The 13,471-nt window shown below is 48.7% G+C and overlaps 1 long non-coding RNA gene across 1 annotated transcript; it reads left to right on the top strand.

The window, feature by feature from the left end:
- Window positions 1-4,181: 4,181 nt before the first annotated feature.
- Window positions 4,182-13,188, top strand: LOC138807439 (uncharacterized). Its single transcript, XR_011366148.1, has 4 exons — window positions 4,182-4,379; window positions 9,161-9,266; window positions 9,783-9,895; window positions 12,011-13,188. It is a non-coding gene; the product is annotated as an uncharacterized lncRNA (long non-coding RNA).
- Window positions 13,189-13,471: the final 283 nt, after the last annotated feature.

The raw sequence follows: 13,471 nt of genomic DNA on the forward strand, positions 1-13,471 counted from the left end.
TAGGTGTGGACAAAGAACTTGACCAAGCCTGGCACTTGCTGGTGCTCAAACCTGTAGTCCTAGTTACTTAGGAGGCTGAGATCCAAGGATTGCAGTTCAAAGCCAGCCTAGGCAGGAAAGTCCATGAGTCTCTTATCTGCAGTTAGCCACCAGAAAGCCAAAAGAGGCACTGTGGATCAAAATTATAGTGCTAGTTCAGGGACAGTGTCCAGACCCTGAGTTCAAGGCCCATGACCAACCAAAAAGAAAGAAATTGTAGGGCCAGGGCTACAGCTGTGTGGTAGGGTATGTGCTTTGCATATACAAGGCTCTTGGTTCCAGCATGAAGAAGCAGGGGGAGGCGGGGAAGAAGAGAGTGATGAGCCAGGCACTGGTGGCTCACCTCTGTAATCCTAGCTACTCAAGAGGTTGAGATCTGAAGATTCTAGTTCAAAGCCAGCCTGGGCAGGAAAGTCAGTGAGACTCTTAATTCCAATTAACTACTACAAAGTAGGAAGTAGAGCTGTGGTTCAAATGGTAGATCACTAGCCTACCATAATAGCTCAGGGACAACACCCTGGCCCTGAGTCCAAGGCCCAGGACTAGCAAAATAGAAGTTGGGGAGAAAGAAAGAAGGAAAGAAGGAAAGAAAGAAAGAAAGAAAGAAAGAAAGAAAGAAAGAAAGAAAGAAAGAAAGAAAGAAAGAGAGAGAGAGAGAGAGAGAAAGAAAGAGAGAGAGAAAGAAAGAAAGAGAGAGAGAAAGAGAGAAGGAAGGAAGGAAGGAAGGAAGGAAGAGGAGTGGTGAGGGGAGGAAGGGGGAGGGGGGAAGGGAGGGAAGAAGGGAGGAAGGAAAGAAAGGTTGGGGGGAGAGAGAGAGAGAGAAGGAAAGCCTAGTTTGTGTACATTCATCACAGAGACTAAATAAGGTAACACAGCAACGCCTTTTGTGGTCAGTCCTGTTAAGCAGCTAGGTATTCGGTAAAGCCTGTGTGTGTGGGGGTCACTCAGCCTAGCACCTATCACATAAATTACACAGCACGGTGAGATCAGCTAGGACAGGGCCCTGGGGTGGAGGGAGGTAGTGAGGAGAGACGGGGCCCTCATTGGTGTGAGTACAGCCCCCTTCCCCCCTCCCCCGGTACAGGACATATGTTTCTCCCTGGCCATCTGGCAGATCAGTCACAGGCCAGCTCATGCTGCCAGAGGGACACTGGAGTCAGCACAGAACACGTTTAATAACAAATCTCTCACTCAGGCGGTAGCCCACAGGCCTAAAGGAGCACTGGGCACTGAGGCACCCTCCTCCCGGGAGGGGCTGGGGCACTTCCCTGGCTCAGCAGGTGCTATTGCCAGCGGGTGTCCAAAGCAGCTTTCAGTGTAGTGGGAGTTGGGCAGAGGAGGAATGGGGCCCGGATGCTTTTGTACTTGTTTATTCAGACAGGCCCTCCCCTTCCGCAGAGCCCTTGCCAGGCCTGGAAAGCTGTGTGGGTGAGGGTCACAGCCCACCGGGGACCCAGGACACCTAGGAGAGCCAGCAAAGGGACCACGTTGAGGATATCACTGCTGTTCCTAATAGGGCAATCCTTGACGATCACTCTGACCAATGACAAGAGGGCAGCACCCCACCCCCTTCCCTGGAGGGAGCCCAGGCCCCTCCCATCAGCAGCAGGTCAGCCCAGCTCCAGTTACAGCCTTTCCTAGCCTGGGGCTAAGGGAAGTCACCCTGGCAGTTTGGGCAGGGGGTGTGGGGAATTCCTTGTGTTCTGGGAACAAATTCTCCCGTCCTCCTTGGGGTGGGAGGAAGGGAGCCAGCTACCCAGGGGTGGGGGGTGGGGGGGGGGGAGAGAGAGAGAGAGAGAGAGAGAGTGTGTCTGTTTGTGTCTGTGTGTCTGTGTCTGTGTGTGTGTCTGTGTGTCTGTGTGTGTCTGTGTGTGTCTGTGTCTCTGTGTGTGTGTGTGTGTGTGTATGTGTGTGTGTGTGTGTGTGTGTGTGTGTGTGTGTGTGTGTGGTAGGGGTGCAATTGTGGAGAGCCAGAGGCAGGCTCAAGGTGTGGGGGGAGGGGGGGAGGGGGAGGAGAGGGGAATAGATGTAGACAGGTTTCAGTGCCCCACCTTGCACAAGTCCAGGTGAGTCAGACGCCAATACATCCTTGTGACCCCTGCCCCCTTCTTTATCTGCTCTCATAGCAGTCTAGACAGAAGCAGACAGAGGAGAACTTCCCTGAAGCAGGGCTGCATGAACCATCCGAGGCTGGTGAGAGGAGGACTTCCTTACTGCAGAGCTGCAGAAACGCCCGTCAGTCTCTGTAAGACTCACTAGCAGACAGATTTGATTTCATGAACATGCCACCTCCATCACAACTCTGTCCACCGTAGCATGAAAGCAAACAGTCCATATGGGAATAAATCTACCTGGCAAGACTCCAATGAAACTTCATTGATAAGCCAGGCGCCAGTGGTTCATACCTGTAATCCTAGATACTCAGGAGGCTGAGATCTGTTTCAAAGCCAGCTCAAGCAGAAAAGTCTGCGAGACTTTCAAAAAAACAAAACAAAACAAAAACAAAAACAGGGCTGGGAAGGTGGCTCAGTGGTAGAGTGCTTTTGCCTTGCATGCATGAGGCCCTGGGTTCGATTCCTCAGCATCACATAAGCAGAAAAAGCCAGAAGTGGCGCTGTGGCTCAAGTGGTGCTAGCCTTGAGCTGAAGAGCTGAGGGACAGCGCCCAGGCCCAGAGTTCAGGCCCCACAACTGACAACAAACAAACAAACACACACACACAAAAAAAAAACAAAAAAAAAGCTGAAACTGGAAGTGTGGCTCAAGTGGTAGAGCACCAACCTTGAGCAGAAAAAAGCTAAGCTACAGAATGAGTCCCTGAGTTCAAGCCCAGGATCAACACACACACACACACACACACACACACACACACACACACACACACACACACACACACACACACACACACACACACACACACACACACACACACACACACACACACACACACACACACACACACACACACACACACACACACACACACACACACACACACACACACACACACACACACACACACACTACTTTTATATGTAAAAAAACAAGTAGTGGAATGGAGTTGGCTGACCCTGCTCTCATTCACAGATGCCTCCTAGGATATATCTGAGCACTCTTTAGTGAACTGTTCTCCCTACACTCTGGAACTGCAGGGCTCCCCCAAAGGTCTGGCTGTGCACTGAGTCTAAGGGCAAGAGGGTTGGAACACATGTCCAGAAGGAGGGAAACAGAGGTTAGCCCACCAGCCCCCAGAAGATCACATCTTATCAGCCCAATTGAATTAATCATCAGCAAGCAGCACTCCACGCAGTGGGCAGACAGGTCCCCACTGCCATGAGGGCACCTCAACTCTATGCAGAACAAAAGTGAAGCTGCCTCTGAACCTGTGAGTTTGAGTGTGGTTCCTGTCTCTAGCACATCTGCCAGTCCTTCCTAAGAGCTGAGCTTCAGGCATGGGCACTGGAGGGAAGAACACCCGGATGCCAAGTGTACAGGCCTGCTTTGTGTACCTGGCTGTTTTAAGTATCCACTTAGATGTTCAGAATGTGGGCTGGAATGTAGCTTAGTGGCAAAGTGCTTGCCTGGCAAAGTACAACACCCTGGGTTTGATTGCCCCCCCCCCCCCCCCCCCGCCCCATCCCCGACCAAAAAGAAGCTCAGAACTAACCCACACTTGAGTCTTTACACATGTTAAATAAGGATGCAGATAAGATGAGCTGTGAATAGGAACCAGAAAAGGGGGCCATGGAGACATAGATGAGGCCACGTGAGGACAGAGGCAGACCTGGGGTGATGTCATGTGAAGCCCAGGAATACCGGCAGCCATCAGCGCAGGAGAAAGGCCAGATGAGGAAGGGATTCTCTGCAAGCTCTGGCCTCCAGAAATGGGAGAGAACAAATTTCTTCTTAGAAGTCACCCAGTCTGTGGTCCTCTGTCACAGCAGCCACAAGTAGCTAATATGTTCTGTGTGAACATCCATCATGCCCAGCCAGCTCTAAGGTACACATCAACGTTTATGGGCTGAGGAGAGACAAGGGAAGGGACGAATCAGCTGGCAGGGCAGGGAGGGGCTTGGAAAGTCAGGGTGTGAGGCCAGTTTAAAGGTAAGCTAGGAGACTACAAGGAGGAGAGGCCTGGGAACAGCAAACAGACAGAGCTGATGATAAGCAACTTTCCCAGGAGAGATAGCCACTTCAACAAAGGGATTGTTTGGTCAGCTCTGGTGCTTGGCCCTGCCCAGCTACTCAGGGGGAAACCAGAAGCCACTTCTACATAGCCATCCAACTACTGGTCACAGACGTGGACAGACTGGCTGACTAGGACGGCAGTTTGGAAACAGGGTAGGATAGAGTGTTTGTATGTCCCAACACTTGATTATTCTTGGTAATTGCAATCATTTTGTCCTTCCATTGAAATCTTAGAATAATCTTGGTTGTATCTACAACCTTATTTGTTTGTTTGTTTGTTTCTCTCTCTCTCTCTCTCTCTCTCTCTCTCTCTCTCTCTCTCTCTCTCTCTCTCTCTCTCTCTCTCTCTTTTCATGGGGCTTGAACTCTGAGCCTGAGCCCTGCCCCTCAGCTCTTCAGCTCAAGGCTAGTGATCTACCACTTGAGCCATAGTGCCACTTCCGGTTTTCTGGTGGTATACTGGAGATAAAAATTTCACCAACTTTCCTGCCCAGGCTGGATTTGAACCATGATCCTCAGATCTCAGCCTCCTGAGTGGCTAGGATTACAGGCCTGAGCCAGTGATGCCTGGTCCTCTCCCTCCCCCTCCTCCTCCCCTCCCGCTCTCCCTCTCCCTCCCCCCTCCCCCTCTTCCTCTCTGCCAGTTATAGGGCTTGTACTCAGGGCCTAGGTGCTGTCCATTAGCTTATTTTTCTCAAGGCCAGTGCCCTAGCACTTGAGCCACAGCTCTACTTTAGGCTTTTTGGTCATTTAGTGAAGATAAGAATATCACAGACTTGGGGCTGGGAAGGTGGCTCAGTGGTAGAGCGCTTGCCTTGCATGAATGAGGCCCTGGGTTCGATTCCCCAGCACCACATAAGCAAAAAGGAAAAAAGCTGGAAGTGGCACTGTGGCTCAAGTGGTAGAGCGCTAGCCTTGAGCTGAAGAGCGAGGGACAGCGCCCAGGCCCAGAGTTCAGGCCCACGACCGGACCCACAAAAAAAAAATGTCCCAGACTTTCCTGCCCAGCTGGATTTGAATCATGATCCTCATATCTCAGCTTCCTAAGTAGCTAGGATTAAAGGCATGAACCACCAGTGCCTGGCTACAACATTAACATCATCATCATCATCATCATCATCATCATCATCATCATTATTTTACAAGATATAGACTTAAGTCAGCCCAACTTTTTTCTTTGTTCTAGGTAAGACTCCAGCACTCAGTAATCTAGGTAGAATCTTTGGGTAAATTCTAAGGGGAGGAGAAAAGATGCCAATTTGACAGAAAACCTAGGGTCAGCCATTTACCTACTTCTGGGAGAATGTTGTAATTTGCCTGAGGGACATGATGAATGCAATTTTGCTTTATTTCCCTCACTGTGGGGTTGGCATTTATATTTTTTAAAAAACCAAAAACAAGCAACTCACAGACTAGCCCGTTATGGTGGCACACACCTATAATCCTAGCACGGGGAAAGCTGAGCAGGATTGTGAATTAGAGGCCATTCTGACCTACAGAGTGAGGCCTTTTTTCAGAAACTGCTCAGTGGTAGAGTGCTTGCCTCACATGTGCAAGGATCATTTCCCAGATGTACAAAAATACATACATAGGGATTATTTTGAAACTACTAGTGTGTTTTCACAGCTATCAGTTGCTGGAATGTTCCATAAGCTTTATCCCATCATTTTCTTGCCAATCCATATTCACTGGTAACTTGGAGGGCAATAAGGAGCCCTGGCCCCTAAGTCCTCAGTACCTCCTTAGTGATCTGACTCAGTGGCCTCCTGGTTCTAGGGCAGAGTTGTTTGGTGGCACTGTTCTTTCTGAGGTTGGTAAGAACCCTTAAATTTAAACCTACAAGTATTTGTAAAGGAGCTGGATAGGTTTTGGTGCGTGTGTACGTGCGTGCGTGCGTGCGTGCGTGCGTGCGTGTGTGTGTGTGTGTGTGTGTGTGTGTGTGTGTGTGTGTGTGTGTGTGTGTGTGTGTGTGTGTGTGTGTGTTGTGTGCTGGTACTGGAGCTTGAACTCAGGGCCTGGGAACTGTTCCTTAGCTTTTTTGCTCAAGGCTGGTGCTCTACCACCTGAGCCACATCTCACCTCCACTTCTGGCTTCTTGCTGGTTCATTGGACATTTTTAAAAAATCTCATGGACTTTCTTGCCCAGGCTGGCTTTGAACCGTGATCCTCAGATCTCAGCCTCCTGACTAGCTCAGATTACGGGAATGAGCCAGGGACGTCTAGCAAAGAGTAAGAAAGGAATTTCTGGTATGCTGAGGAGTTCAAGAGGCCCATAAGGCCTTTTCTTTGAAGAGCATTAGGTGGCTTTCCAAGCATGCTAATACAACTGAGCACATTTCACCCATGACAAGCACAATTGTGTGCAGGAGTGTTCCTTTTGTCACTGAACAGAAAGGACATCAAGGCCCCACAAACAAGAATGGTAGAGCCAGGGCCAGAAGCCAGGTTTCTGGCTACCTGTCTTCAGGCTTCCTTTTTACAACAACCCTGTTGTCCCTATATCACCCTGGAAAAGAGTTTGGGACTTGGTCAGGTCTGTGTCCCCAAGGCAAGGAATACAGGAAAGAAGGGAAAGATATACAGCAGGCAGCAGGCAGCAGTGCTATAGCTACCAAAGTCCCTCTCTAAATTCTCCCAGTAGCTCAGCCCAGCAGAAATGATCCTGCATGAATGGGGAAGTTAAATCACAAAACCCATGCTGCTGGCGAGTCAAAGTGATGCCACGAAGCAGCAGAACAACTCACCTGAGGCCACCCCCCAGCTCGCTGGAAGCAGAGCGGGGACCAGCAGCCAATTCCAGGGTCTGTGCTTTCCTATACACATCACTGACTGGGTGCCCAGTTTGGCTAAGGAGCCAGTGAGCACCAGGAATGAATGGCTGGGTGGTATTTCTTGGAGGGGTGCCAAGACTTCTACTCAGAAACAGATTTTTAGACAAACAGTGAGCTCAGAAACAATGGAGACATGGTCTCCCTCTAGAGATATTTGGGGACAGTTAGGTGAAGGGGAGAAAGTACTAGAGCAAGACCAGTCTTAGCAAGAGACACTGATGGAGATAAATTCTGTGGACAGAATCCATAGAAAGCCATGAGGAAGTTTGAGAGAGAGAGAGAGAAGCAGAGACAGACAGATAGACAGAAAGACAGACAGACAGACAGACAGACATACACACACACACACACACACACACACACACACACAGAAAGAGAGCAGCTAAGCTTGGATAAATAGCCTCTATGTCAAGGATTTTAAAAGTGCCTTAAAGAACTGCCCACTTCTGCTGCCATCTGATGACAATCGTGTCAACTTGTTGCCTCCTGTCATCACCATCTCTACCCGCATGGCCACAGTGAAGGTGACAATGACGCCTGTGATAGGACTTTACACCTTACACAGCGCATGTCATGGGTTGGAGTGTATAACCCTCAAAACCAAGGTGGACGTCCCAAGCTTTTGTTATGAACGTGACCTCAGTTGGGAACGGGCTCTTGCACATGTAACAAATGAAGATGAGGTCATACTGGCTTACAGTAGACTCCAAATCAACTAGGCCTAGTGTCCTAATAAGAAGGCCACATGCTAGCCGGGCATGGTGAGACATGACTATAATTCTAGCACACTGGAGGCTGAGATAGAAAGATCATGAGCTCAAGGCTAAGACTCTATGTTACTGTCTGTGATAGGCAGACTCCAAGATGCTCTAACAGTCCCACCCACTTCCCTAGGTAACCAGTAGGACACGGTAGACATAGTACAGTGTGAGCCTCACATAGCTATGTTTCAGCACCTGCCTTGCCCTCTTAGATGGCTAGCTCCAGGAAAAGCCCACAGACAGTCTGAGCTGAGGACCTGTGGGCACCACCCCCTGCCTCCAATAACCAGCTTCATGTGAGCGAGCCAGGCTGGAAACAGATCATCCCACCTCAGTCCAGCCTTCAGATGATCACAGCCCCAGCCAAGACCTCATCTACAACCACATCTGTCAACCTGGGCCAGACCTTCTGCATAAGTCACTCTAATTCCAGATCCACAGAACTGCCTATCACCATGCTGATTCATGATGACTTTGGTTTTATGGGAGACAGCTGAGACATCTCTCCTATGCCATCAGAAGCAGCATGGAGAAGTGTTTAGGGTCAAAGTCTAGGGTAAACCATCACTAGGGTAAGCCATCAGCTATTGAGCCTGAATATGTGTTTTGGTCTCTTTGTGTTTGGTTTATAAGAAGATAGAATAGGGGCTAGGAAGATGGCTCAGTGGTAGAGCGCTTGCCTTGCATGCCTGAGGCCCTGGGTTTGATTCCTCAGCACCACATAAGCAAAAAGAAAAAAGCCGGAAGTGGCGCTGTGGCTCAAGTGGTAGAGTGTTAGCCTTGAGCTGAAGAGCTGAGGTACAGCACCCAGGCCCAGAGTTCAGGCCCCACGACAGGACCCAAAAAAAAAAAAAAAAAAAAGAAGAAGAAGATAGAATAATTGCATTCACCCAATAAAACTGTTGGAAGTTAATACTATATAACTTCTAACAGTCCTATCACATGGTGAATGTCAGTTATTCTTATTAGAGGGAAGAGAAAGTAGCTCAGGAGGGAGAAAAGATATCACCAGCCAGGTGCTGGTGGCTCACACCTATAATCCTAGCTAATCCTGAGATCTGAGGATGGCAGTTCAAACCTAGCCCAAGGGGAAAGTCTATGAGACTCTTATGTCCAATTAGAGTGCTGGCTTGAGCCCAGGCCCTGAGTTGAAGCCCCAGGACTGGCTTTTTTTTTTTTTTTAAAGGCATCATCACAGTGCATTGCCAGTGGCTGGGTGGTCAGGCTGAGTCTTCAACTTGTGTCTTCTGACTGGCTGGGAAGTCAGAAGCTCTGTAAGTCTAGAAAGTCTCCCATTCTTGCCCAATACAGGAGGTCCCTAACAGCAGTATCTTGTCAACAGCTGACTGTGCACTTGGTGCTGGAGGTGAGAAGGGCAGCTAGTGAGGTCAAACCTTGGCCGGCCCTGTGCCTGACCCTGGGAAGAAAACTTCTGATCTCCTGCAGGAGTAAGCAGACGGGGGAAGCGGGGGTGGGCTGGCATGTTCTTGGAGAGAGGGGCTTTCCGGAATCCTATTTCATTGTCAGAGAGAGTAGACCCAAGGACAGAGAAGGAGTTAAGCTGCTTCCCCCCCCCCCCCCCCCCAGCTCTAGTCAGGAAATGGTCCAGAGAGCAAGACAAGCGTTTTGAAATGCAATATGGTATTAGGGTGAATGAGCTGCCAGGGGTAAATCTCTCCTGCTCCACTGCGCTGGGCTACTTGAGTGTAAGCTGATCAAAATGACCTTGGACAAGCAGAGTCCAGCAGCCACAGGCTCCCTTAGTAGTGCCCTTTTCTCCTTTGCTTCTCAGTTTGTGGCTCCTGCTCCATATTTGAGAATAAGAGGTCAAATGAATGAAACAAGGAAAAGCAGCAAACAAATAAACAAAAAAGCCCATGGCCAGTAAAATTACATGGCTAGGAAAATTACATGCAAAGAAGCTCCAGGAGTTCATACCTTTCATCCAAGTTCTCTCCTTTCAGGCTGCTGAGACCCAGCTCAGGGGCAAGATGGACCAGACAAAGTGGGAATGAGAGAGGGGAAGGAGAAAAGAGCCACAGCAAGAACCTGGGCAGGTTGCTGATGCACAAAAAATGTAGGTATAGGCACAGCAGATTGTTCTTTTTCATTTGTACAAGAATTCTAGTTAGTACCAGGCACTGGAGCCTTGTGCTTGTAATCCTGGTTACTCGGGAGGCTGAGAACAGAGGACCACAGTTCAAAGTCAGACGATGGAGGAAAGTCTGCGGGACTGTTATCGTTAATTAGTCAGCAAAAAGGCAGAAGTAGAGCTATGGCTCAAGTGGTACACTTCCATCCTTAAATGAAAAAGCCATGTAAGAGTTGAGTCCCTGAGTTCAAGCCCTAGTACTAGCATTAAAAAAAAAAAATGAATTTCTAGATGTGCTGGGAATTTTGGGATGGATGCCTCTCAGCCAGATAAAGCCTGGAAAACACCAAGGAAGTTACTGGATGTGATTATTCCTAAATGAAATGGACCTAGAATGCAGCCCCCAAATCATATCAATGACTTGTCTTTTCATTTCTAAAAAGAGAAGGTTGGGGACAAGGGACAAGACCATACATCCAACAGAAAATAATCCAAGCTGGGTGCCAATGACTCTTGCCTCTAATCCTAGCTACTTAAGAGGCTGAGATCTGAGGATCAAGGTTCAAAGCCAATTAGGGCAGGACAATCAGTGAGACTCATTATCTCCAAATAACCAGCAAAACAAACAAACAGAAGATGAGCTGTGGTTCAAATGGTAGAGCACTATATCTGAGCAAAAAAGCTCAGAGACAGGGTCCAGACCTTGAGGTAAAGCCCTAAGACCAGCACAGAGAGAGAGACAGGGAGAGAGAGGGAGAGAGACAGAGAAAGACAGAGAGACAGAGACAAAGAGAAAGAAAAAGAAAAGAATCAATGCCAATAGGCTTTGATGTCTAGGAAGAGGGCAGAAAAACATGAGGGCTTGCTGAGACTTTTTTTGGAGCTCTGGCTCATATTAGCCCCTTCCCCAGAGACTACAGGTACTCATTTATTCCTGAGACTTCTCTCTCCAACAAAGCTGTTCCCAAGAGTGTGTGCACGTGTGCCATGCATCACCCAACCACAGCCCCGTGGCTCTCCGCAGCGCTTCAACCCTCATGGGAAGCATGGCTTGTATCCAAAATGGATTTGTAGTGGCACCAGTGGCTCAGGCCTATAATCCTGATGATCAAAGTTCAAAGCCAGCCCAGGCAGGAAAATCTGTAAGTCTCTTATCCCCCAATTAACCACCGAAAAGCTGGAAGTAGAGCCTGTGGTTCAAGTGGTAGAGTGTCAGGCTAGAACAAAAAATTTTTAAAGCCAATGGAGGGCGTGAGGCTCAATCCCCAAAATAATAAGAAAAAAAATGGACTTGTGTTTGTGTGGCTCAAACTTCATGAGATTTAAGATATACTTGTGTTGTACTAGCTAAAGTACAGATTCTGATCTAACAGGTTTGGGTGGGCTTGGAAATCGACATTCTTAATCAGCATCTAGGCCAATAGAAGAAGCACCTTTAAGTCCAAGAAACCATGTCCTAAGGGTGGATTTCAGACAGGGCTGGGAAGGGTTTGGAGAAGAGGAAGGGAAAGGAAGTATCTTCCATCCTCCTGGCTTTTTGCTGGTAGGAGTCTCTCCAATTCTCTGGCCCTGCCTGGCTTCACCTAGGGATTTGGCTCATTGATCTGAAAGAGGCCCAGGTACCAGCTTTCTAAGCAAGACACACTGATTCTGAAGCTGTGCATTGAAATTGGCAAACATCCAGAAGCCAGCTTCTTCTAATTGTGCCCAAGGGCCATTTTTCCCCTGTGGAATTGCACAGAGCAGAGCAAAGTGGCCAAACCCTCCATTCCCGAATCCGTGATTTCACTCACGTTCTTTCCACAACATTGTCTCCCCGCCACCTCCCCGGCAAACCCATTTTACAGATGAGCAAGTTTTGCGTTGTTTGGACTCCTCTGCTTCCCTGTGAGCCTTCTGTCCATCACAGTAGGTCCCTGGGTAGGATCTTTTCCATCTCAACCTCCAATTTCATCTGAAGATTATGAACTTGACAGGGGACTAAGATGGGTTCTAACAAGATCTCTGTAAAATCAGGTTGATTCCACAGGCTTCACTTTTTGGTTCTGACTCTAATCTTTGTTACCCACAGTCTTCATACTTTCCTTGTTTCCATGACAGAATTATTCAGTCTCAAAAGGAGAAAGAAGAAAGAAAAAAAAAGCCCTCAGAGGAAACCTGTCATTGGATTCAACTAGGAGCTACAGCACCAGAAGGCCTGTGAATGAGTTAATGTAGCAGGGTGGGAAGGACAAATTGTAAAACTGGAAGAAAAGACTGTGGGCTGTATGAGTGACAGGTTGTTACAACCCAGGGCTGAGCACAGGCCACTTCTGCCAGGTTCCACTTTAGTGTGACCACAACTACCATTACAACCCTCAAGCTTTGTATAATGGCTGAACTCTGCCTTATCATCAGATGGGAGGAGAACAGCCTGGAAACCAAAGGGGCTGAAGTTTCTGCTGCCTCGGGCCCCATCACACTCCCAGAATAGCCCACTGGGTTCCCGGCAGCCCCGGCGGCAACCTATGCTGGCCTTCCGGTGAGGGAGACAGTTAAGCCTCAAGCTGTGCTGAGAACAGCTGGGACTGGACACCGCCCAGAAGCCAACTGGCTGGCCACACCCTCCCTGCCCTGCACTACTGCAGACATAGTCTCCTTCTCCGACTGAGTGTAGGTATGTTAGGCCCTTCTGCGCTCCCCTGATCACAAGAGGTCTTGGCTGGGGTTGAGAGTGCCTGATGGCCTCAAATCTCCCATTGAAAGAGTGGCTAGTGACTGGATCTTGTGTGTGTATACTGAGGCATGAACTCATGGGCCTCCAGCTCTCACTTGACTTTTTTTATTTTTGCTGGTCCTGGGGCTTTGAACTCAGGGCCTGGGTGGTGTCTCTGAGCTTCTTTGTGATCAAGGTTAGTGCTCTACCACTAGAACCACAACGCCACCCTCAGCTTTTTCTTGACCAAGTTGGCTTCAAACTATGATCTTCAGATCTTAGCCTTCTGAATAGCTAGGATTACAGGCATCACATACCAGAGCTCAGCCTAGTGAGCGGGTATCATAAAGACTTTGTTTAGTGCACCATGTATGTGTAGAATGGAGATGACCACTGGGGGCCATTAGTAGATGGATGGAGATGAAGGGGACAGACATCTAGCCCTGCCACAAGCCAAGCTGTGGCCTCCATCATTATAGTCCTGTCTAGTGTCCTCCTTAGGCCCATGCAGACTCTCTACTGACTCCCTTGAAAACCTTTTTTTTGTGGGGGGGGTAGGGGGGATGGGGGCGGCGCAGAGATTAGGACTTGAACTTGGTATCTGACACTATTGCTTGAGTGGTAATGACACTATTGGCTAAAGCTCTAGTAACTGAGCCATGCCTATATGTCAATAACCATCTATAAGGCAAAAATGGTAAGAGCTGGTGCAGAGGGCAAGAAAAGTAAGTTAGGGAAGAAGGACTCCTCCTGGAAGTCCAAAGGGGGTTAATATAAATGGTTAAGCTAGGCCCTGGTGGTTCATGACTATAATCTTAGCTACTCAGGAGGCTGAGATCTGAGGATCACGGTTTGAAGCCAAGAAA

The sequence above is a fragment of the Dipodomys merriami genome, unplaced genomic scaffold (genome assembly GCF_024711535.1).
Source record: "Dipodomys merriami isolate MVZ:Mamm:240054 unplaced genomic scaffold, mDipMer1.0.p SCAF_42, whole genome shotgun sequence".
In the NCBI taxonomy this organism is placed as follows: Eukaryota; Metazoa; Chordata; class Mammalia; order Rodentia; family Heteromyidae; genus Dipodomys; species Dipodomys merriami.